The sequence below is a fragment of the Mixophyes fleayi genome, chromosome 4 (assembly GCF_038048845.1).
Source record: "Mixophyes fleayi isolate aMixFle1 chromosome 4, aMixFle1.hap1, whole genome shotgun sequence".
Taxonomy (NCBI): Eukaryota; Metazoa; Chordata; class Amphibia; order Anura; family Limnodynastidae; genus Mixophyes; species Mixophyes fleayi.
The window spans coordinates 37,120,276-37,128,774 of NC_134405.1; the positions used below are offsets into that span (position 1 = coordinate 37,120,276).

General features: G+C 45.6%; 1 long non-coding RNA gene across 3 annotated transcripts; it reads left to right on the forward strand.

Moving 5' to 3' along the window:
• Positions 1 to 3,956: 3,956 nt before the first annotated feature.
• Positions 3,957 to 8,178, forward strand: LOC142151204 (uncharacterized). 3 transcript variants are annotated; one of them, XR_012691162.1, is made up of 3 exons: positions 3,957 to 4,016; positions 4,576 to 4,697; positions 8,002 to 8,178. It is a non-coding gene; the product is annotated as an uncharacterized LOC142151204 (long non-coding RNA). The 3 variants fall into 3 exon arrangements; XR_012691163.1 differs by having other exon boundaries at positions 4,582 to 4,697; XR_012691164.1 differs by lacking the exon at positions 3,957 to 4,016 and adding an exon at positions 4,136 to 4,254 and having other exon boundaries at positions 4,582 to 4,697.
• Positions 8,179 to 8,499: the final 321 nt, after the last annotated feature.

An 8,499-nucleotide genomic window follows, 5' to 3' on the forward strand; every position in this document is an offset into this window, starting at 1 on the left:
CTATGGTGTAGTGCTTCATACTGCCAATAATCCAGATTAAGCCTTGCATTTCAAACTTACCAATAGCATCACACAAGCTAAGACCTTTTTGAGCTAGGGGGTTCCCCTTATTAAATTCACCAAGATCCAGTACCTTACTCCGTTATCTGCCTGCTACATTTGTTATAGTGGTGACTAGAAGGCTTGTAACACCAACACAATAAGAGACACGGTTCTCAATTACTCTTTAAATCATTTTTGTCTTCTTACCAACCACCACTTACCAGTAAATGGTTTGCTAAAAAAGGTTTTATACAAGATACTCTTTGTATCCACCAGACTATTTCCTTATATAATAGATCCCTATCAGTTGGTGTTTTTGTTTTTATCACACGTGTGTATGTGTGTATTTGTAAGTTATTTTAATATATTTCACCTTGTTTTCCGGGAGGATGTCATTATTAAACAATAACCATTAAAAGTTATATTTTAAATAACATAAGGAGTGCTAAATATACAGGTAGACAGTAGTTAGTGCAACATACAATTTTGTACAATAGAATATATCACATATATACACACAGTGATCGAAGTGGAAATTTAATGAGAATATAGGTGAATGGAATTTAATACGTTTTACAATGAAGGCAGTAGGAGAAGTGGTGGTGTGATATATCACTGTTTACACCCCCACTTCGACCACTTTGTGTGATTGTGTGTGTACATAGATAGATAGATAGATATGGCAAATCCCACTATGTGCCGTGATTGCTTTTGCTCACCTGTGTGCTGAGTGTTGTGTCAGCTGTAGGTGGGTGGCTGTGGGAATGTCAGTGATGTGGACAGGGAAGGACATCACAGGTAGCTTCTATAGTGCATAAGGTGTAAACTAAAAGCAAAACAATAATACACTTAAGACTAATTGGAAATGTAAATGCTGCGTACTGCAATGGGTTCAGGAACGTACGTATGTATATGCAATAGGATTTTAAGAAAGAATATTACAAATCTTGACACTACTTGGCTTTAATAAACGATTTAGTCACAGTAATGAAGTGACAAATGCAACTGAGAAAGGGGCATGTGGCAAAGCTGGTGAGAAGTGTGGTCAGAGGAATATACTGACGTATAAGCTGGTGGGCAGGAGCAGGGTATGTGAGGGACAAGCTGGAGGGTGGGCAAAAGCAGGGTATGTGAGGGACAAGCTGGAGGGTGGGCAGGAGCAGGGTATGTGAGGGACAAGCTGGAGTGTGGGAAGGAGCAGGGTATGTGAGGGACAAGCTGGAGGGTGGGCAGGAGCAGGGTATGTGAGGGACAAGCTGGAGGGTGGGCAGGAGCAGGGTATGTGAGGGACAAGCTGGAGGGTGGACAGGAGCAGGGTATGTGAGGGACAAGCTGGAGGGTGGGCAGGAGCAGGGTATGTGAGGGACAAGCTGGAGGGTGGGCAGGAGCAGGGTATGTGAGGGACAAGCTGGAGTGTGGGCAGGAGCAGGGTATGTGAGGGACGAGCTGGAGTGTGGGCAGGAGCAGGGTATGTGAGGGATAAGCTGGAGGGTGGGCAGGAGCATGGTATGCGAGGGACAAGCTGGAGGGTGGGCAGGAGCAGGGTATGTGAGGGACAAGCTGGAGTGTGGGCAGCAGCAGGGTATGTGAGGGACAAGCTGGAGGGTGGGCAGGAGCAGGGTATGTGAGGGATAAGCTGGAGGGTGGGCAGGAGCATGGTATGCGAGGGACAAGCTGGAGGGTGGGCAGCAGCAGGGTATGTGAGGGACAAGCTGGAGTGTGGGCAGCAGCAGGGTATGTGAGGGACAAGCTGGAGGGTGGGCAGGAGCAGGGTATGTGAGGGACGAGCTGGAGTGTGGGCAGGAGCAGGGTATGTGAGGGATAAGCTGGAGGGTGGGCAGGAGCATGGTATGCGAGGGACAAGCTGGAGGGTGGGCAGGAGCAGGGTATGTGAGGGACAAGCTGGAGTGTGGGCAGGAGCAGGGTATGTGAGGGACAAGCTGGAGGGTGGGCAGGAGCAGGGTATGTGAGGGACAAGCTGGAGGGTGGGCAGGAGCAGGGTATGTGAGGGACACGCTGGAGGGTGGGCAGGAGCAGGGTATGCGAGGGACAAGCTGGAGGGTGGGCAGGAGCAGGGTATGCGAGGGACAAGCTGGAGGGTGGGCAGGAGCAGGGTATGCGAGGGACAAGCTGGAGGGTGGGCAGGAGCATGGTATGCGAGGGACAAGCTGGAGGGTGGGCAGGAGCATGGTATGCGAGGGACAAGCTGGAGGGTGGGCAGGAGCATGGTATGTGAGGGACAAGCTGGAGGGTGGGCAGGAGCAGGGTATGTGAGAGAAATGGTCTAGGGTGGGCAGGAGCAGAGTATGTGAGGGACAAGCTGGAGGGTGGGCAGGAGCAGGGTATGTGAGGGACAAGCTGGAGGGTGGGCAGGAGCAGGGTATGTGAGGGACAAGCTGGAGGGTGGGCAGGAGCAGGGTATGTGAGGGACAAGCTGGAGGGTGGACAGGAGCAGGGTATGTGAGGGACAAGCTGGAGGGTGGACAGGAGCAGGGTATGTGAGGGACAAGCTGGAGGGTGGACAGGAGCAGGGTATGTGAGGGACAAGCTGGAGGGTGGACAGGAGCAGGGTATGTGAGGGACAAGCTGGAGGGTGGGCAGGAGCAGAGTATGTGAGGGACAAGCTGGAGGGTGGGCAGGAGCAGGGTATGTGAGGGACAAGCTAGAGAGTGGGCAGGAGCAGGGTATGTGAGGGACAAGCTGGAGGGTGGACAGGAGCAGGGTATGTGAGGGACATGCTGGAGTGTGGGCAGGAGCAGGGTATGTGAGGGACATGCTGGAGGCTGGGGCAGGAGCAGGGTATGTGAGGGACAAGCTGGAGGGTGGGCAGGAGCAGGGTATGTGAGGGACAAGCTGGAGGGTGGACAGGAGCAGGGTATGTGAGGGACAAGCTGGAGAGTGGGCAGGAGCAGGGTATGTGAGGGACAAGCTGGAGGGTTGGCAGGAGCAGGGTATGTGAGGGACAAGCTGGAGGGTGGGCAGGAGCAGGGTATGTGAGGGACAAGCTGGAGTGTGGGCAGGAGCAGGGTATGTGAGGGACATGCTGGAGGCTGGGGCAGGAGCAGGGTATGTGAGGGACAAGCTGGAGGGTGGGCAGGAGCAGGGTATGTGAGGGACAAGCTGGAGGGTGGGCAGGAGCAGGGTATGTGAGGGACAAGCTGGTGGGTGGGCAGGAGCAGGGTATGTGAGGGACAAGCTGGAGGGTGGACAGGAGCAGGGTATGTGAGGGACAAGCTGGAGGGTGGGCAGGAGCAGGGTATGTGAGGGACAAGCTGGAGGGTGGGCAGGAGCAGGGTATGTGAGGGACAAGCTGGTGGGTGGGCAGGAGCAGGGTATGTGAGGGACAAGCTGGAGGGTGGGCAGGAGCAGGGTATGTGAGGGACAAGCTGGAGGGTGGACAGGAGCAGGGTATGTGAGGGACAAGCTGGAGAGTGGGCAGGAGCAGGGTATGTGAGGGACAAGCTGGAGGGTGGGCAGGAGCAGGGTATGTGAGGCACAAGCTGGAGGGTGGGCAGGAGCAGGGTATGTGAGGGACAAGCTGCTGGGGGGCATTAGACCAGCATGTGAGAGAGGGGGGTGAGCTGTAGGATTAGCAGTGAGGACATGTGGTGCAGATGCAGGAGAGAGACAGATAATAGACAAGATGGGGGTAGAGAGGGGGCAGAATATGAGGGATAAGCAGGTGATCTGGGGGAGGTGATATGTGAGGATAAGGTTGGTGGATGACCAGGATGAAGCTGTTACTCTCAGCTGTACAGCAGCCGACAAACCGCAATATCATGTGACTTCAATGGTCATGTGACCCCATGACGTCAGGATCCCATATCTGAGATCCTAAAGTGCAATATCGTCGCCCGTCACGTGTCCCATCCAGTCTCCTCCCCCGTCACGTGTCCCCGCCCAGTCCCTTCCTTCGTCACGTGTTCTCCCCGCCCCTCTCCCGGCCACAGACAAGACGCGGCTGGGAGAAGCCGGTAATTTCACGGGGGGAGTGTTGTGTCCGGTTATACAGCACCGTGTGTATATGTGGCCCCATCATCTGGTTATGGGGCCCCTGATTGTCAGCAGTGCACGTCTGGGGGGCTGTGTTAGGAAGTAGTTTGGTCTATAGTGGATGTGATGTGTAAGAGGAGGGGGGAGCACTGTGTGTACCAGGGGCTCAGAGTTAGGTGGAATTAGACTTAAGGCTGGAGAACCATCACACTCCTACTTGTAAGTAAATGGGCCTAGATTTGCAGAGAAGCCCATAACCCTGGGTGCCAAGATGAGGTTTCCCTGTTAGGTGCAATCTGACTGCATGAGGTGTTATTTTGTGGGATAGGGATATTTAAATGAGCTAAAGAGTAAGAGAGGGACATTTACACATTACCAGTATAGTAGTAATATAAACAAGTAACATGGGCAGGCTAGGCGGACAATTGGCTTCTATAGTTCTTTGGTTTCTATGTTTCTAAATATTAAGGATTATGTATAAACATGCAAGAGTTCTGTACAATGATAATTGTGTGATTTCCTGTGCCTAATTACCTACAGATCCAGCTGTGTTCATGAGCGTCGCACTATATTGGGACTAACCGGCTAAGAGTGGACGATACCCCAACAGATCTGCACAACCGGGCTGTGCTCCGGTCTTATTCCCAGTACTGCTTATGTGGGTAAGTATTTCACACACTTTTAAATACCTGAATGAAAAATACTACGTTTACTTTTGACAGTTCAGTATAAGAGCTATTGCATTTTTTCTGAATAATGGATTAATTGCTCAGTAATACAGATGCATATTATGTAAGGGGAATTCAATATAGTATAATATACTCAACAAGGCAATCGCTGCTGTAGCTGAGCCAGAGGTATTCTGAAAAATCTCTGTTTAATTGTCCTCCTTCTGCCAGCAAGGTATTGGTCCAGCCCAAATGTCAACCTGTTTTCGGTGAGCATCAGCACAAAGACCAGTAGAGGTTTTGGATAGTAGATGAGTACTTTCACTGTGTACATGGACTATCCTCCTTGGCTACCATGATTGGTGGCCCTTATCCGCTGGGGTATGCCCCAATTTCTTCAGTTTCCCAGGCCTGCTGTCTTAGTGTCACACTTGTCTGCACTCTCTGTTTTATTTCTCACATCCTCCTCCCAGTCCTGTCTCCTCCACCTTAGAAATATTGTTAGAATGCGCCATTATCTTAACCAAGATGCTAACAAAACCTGGCATTCTTAAAAAAAAACGTGTTCTCTCCACTTCACATCTGCTGCACCATTTTGCAAATCCCTATACTGTGTCTGTGTCCTCCACAATCCAAGTCAAATGACTCGCACTTGCTTGCAAAGCCCTTAATAACGTCATCCCTATACACATCTCAAATGTCATACCTCTTGCCAGTTGAACATCACCTCACCTCTTGTAACCACCTCTCATTAGCTCCTGACGCTTATATATCTTCTCTTTATTTCTGATGTACCCTAACCGGAGAGTGCGGATTTCAGAACACAGTATTTAGACAAATGTTCTATTGGACACACAAGTTTGTAAATAGTCAGTGGACTAATGTGTATTATGTTAAATATCTGTACTTGCTGCGGGAGGATAGAATTATTGGGACTGTATGTGTGACTTGGAATGTGCCAACGCTCAAAAAATAAATATACCTAATGATTGGGTCATATTTGCTAGTGTATATAAATATACTTCCTGTTATGCAAAATATTCAATACCCTGCTGCTGCTTACAGTCTAAATTCCCTAACACACACACACACACACACACACACACACACACACACACACACACACACACACACACACACACACACGGGTCAATTATGAAAGCAGCCAATTAACCTACTAGTGTGTTTTTGGAGTGTGGGAGGAAACAAAATCACCCGGAGTAAACCCATGCAAACACAGGGAGAACATACAAACTCCACACAGATAAGGCTATGGTTAGGAATTGAACTCATGCTGTGAGGCAGAAGTGCTAACCACTTGGCCACTGTGCTGCCCCAAATGTACACCTGCATTTTTGGAGCTATCAATATATGGTATGCCACAATATAAATTAATTTCTAATTCCTTGATAAACAGATTAATTTGAGGAATATAGAGAATATTAAACTTTTTAAACACAAAATTTGATGGAAGTGATATAATAATGAACAATTATTGGAATATAGAATCAAATTGAATTTATACAACACACAGCATTAAAGTAATAACTGCAATTTTTCTCAATTGTATAGCATTGTAGTCACTACTTCACTGTATTTGTTTGTATTTGCTATGGATGTGATTTTGATTAGCTTTCCTGAAGAGGTTAGTTTTCTGTAAAGCAATGAAGGTTTGGAGGATAGGGGAAAGTCTTGTTGTATCTGAGAGGTTATTCCACAGAGTAGGTACAGCCTGAATGTAGTCCTGGAATGGAAGCGAGTAAAGTGTGGATGAGAGAAGCATGAATTAAAGTTCAGCAGCTACTGGCAAACAAAGGCCCTATCGAAGCATAACACCCCATTTAGGCGTGAGAGCGTGTGACGCTCAATTGGGGAGTGCGGAAATGTGTTGTTATCGAAGGAGAACAGGTCAAGGTGCTGAGTGGAATGGGTGTGTGTGGTAGGTGAGTGCATCTGATTTTAACTGCATTTTAATGATTTAAAGCATAATGATTTAAAGCAGTGTAGGACCTGCGTATAATGAAGTGTCCTTGACGCTGGGATGCAGGCTTAAATGTTTTGATCAAAATATGAACTAATGCCTCATGTTTTCATATTGCTAGATGCCCACATATATGCAATGTTAAGGATAAGCGCTGACAACTGTTTTTTTTGTTTTGTATACGTATATGGGCATTTATATTGCCATATAATAAATATATATATATATATATATATATAATTATATTTCTGTTGTATGATACTGTTTAAGTAATTGAATTTCTACAGCAAACAAACTTTTAAGAAAAAAAGTATAATTGTTTATTTACAAAATAAAAGCTTGCTGTGATAAAATTGTCATCAAGCTTCACATTTGAAGCTCTGCTTTCTATACACAGAGAAGACCTTTTTAATAGAGAGGAAAAAATTGTTCAAATGGCATACTACAGTTGGCTGAGATAGAATATGGCTGTTTTATTGATACGTCAGGTTCCTAAGGATGAAATGGAATTGTTTTAGGAGACTTGGAATGTCGTTGTCCACTATTAATTCGAAGAACAGATATTCCTAATAGGCTCTTCCAGTGCTGCTCACATCTGTCCTCAGCTCACACGAACAGATCAAAAAATACCACATCAAATAAAACAAACAGTGTATAAATATATTTCTCATTAATATATTGGCTTCATCCAAAAATTATTTTGGTAGTTAATAATCAATTGCATTGTAATTTTAGCATTATATTACTGGGATGGTTTTTTTCTGTTTTATTGTGCTTCTACCCCCTACCTTAATGCTAGTTGAGCTGCTATTTGGGAGTGCTTTTCATTGGATGAAGTAGGGCTACCCTGTATATTGAACTAGTACGCCGTCAGATAAGCGGGATTTGATTTTAACCATTGTACGTGTATTTATTGTATCTTATGAATACATTTATCCAGAACATATTGTATTATTTGTGTTATTTTTCTATTGGAATATATGTCTTTTGGATCTGGTGTTCTCACCAAGACAGAACTTTGAAATCTCTCCAGAGATAATCAGATAAGTCTTATTTATGATGTGCACATTGGTATGAGGCTAATTCACATTTGATTTGTGAGCACATTTTGGGATATTTGGTTGTTTTAAATACTGCACTTCTAGGCGCCTTCTTGTTTTCTTTTCGGTTTACTATATATTTCAAATCAGAATGTACTCCAAGATGAGATAACCGAAATGTCTTAATTAGAAATAGCATATTCCCAACAGTTTTCAAGTGAGTTGTAATATCTACATTCATGCAATTAAAGTATAATATATATTTTGTTTTTAACAGGTGGATTCATGAGCAGGATTCCCTCTTACCAGAAGAGGACACACATAAAAGGACATTCTTTTCTGAATATCTGAGTGTTCACCCACAAGTCATATCGACTACAGAAGTCAGCTCTTATAAAACTTAAGGATTCACACAAGCTATTTTAATTTTTGAATAGGAGAAGCTTTCTGTAGCTTGTTACTCATTAAGCACACAATGAGTCTCTTAGGAGAGATGCCATATCAGTGCTCTGAGTGTAATAAAAGGTTTTCGTATAAGTCATATCTGATCATACATCAGAGGATACACACAGGTGAGAAGCCATATTCATGCTCCGAATGTAGTAAATGTTTTAGGAGAAATTCAGAATTAATCCTACACCTGAGGACTCACACAGGAGAAAAACCATTTCCATGCTCTGAATGTAACAAATCTTTTAAACATAAGTCACACCTTATTAGACACCAAAGGATTCACACTGGAGTGAAGCCTTTTTCGTGTTCTGAATGTAGCAAA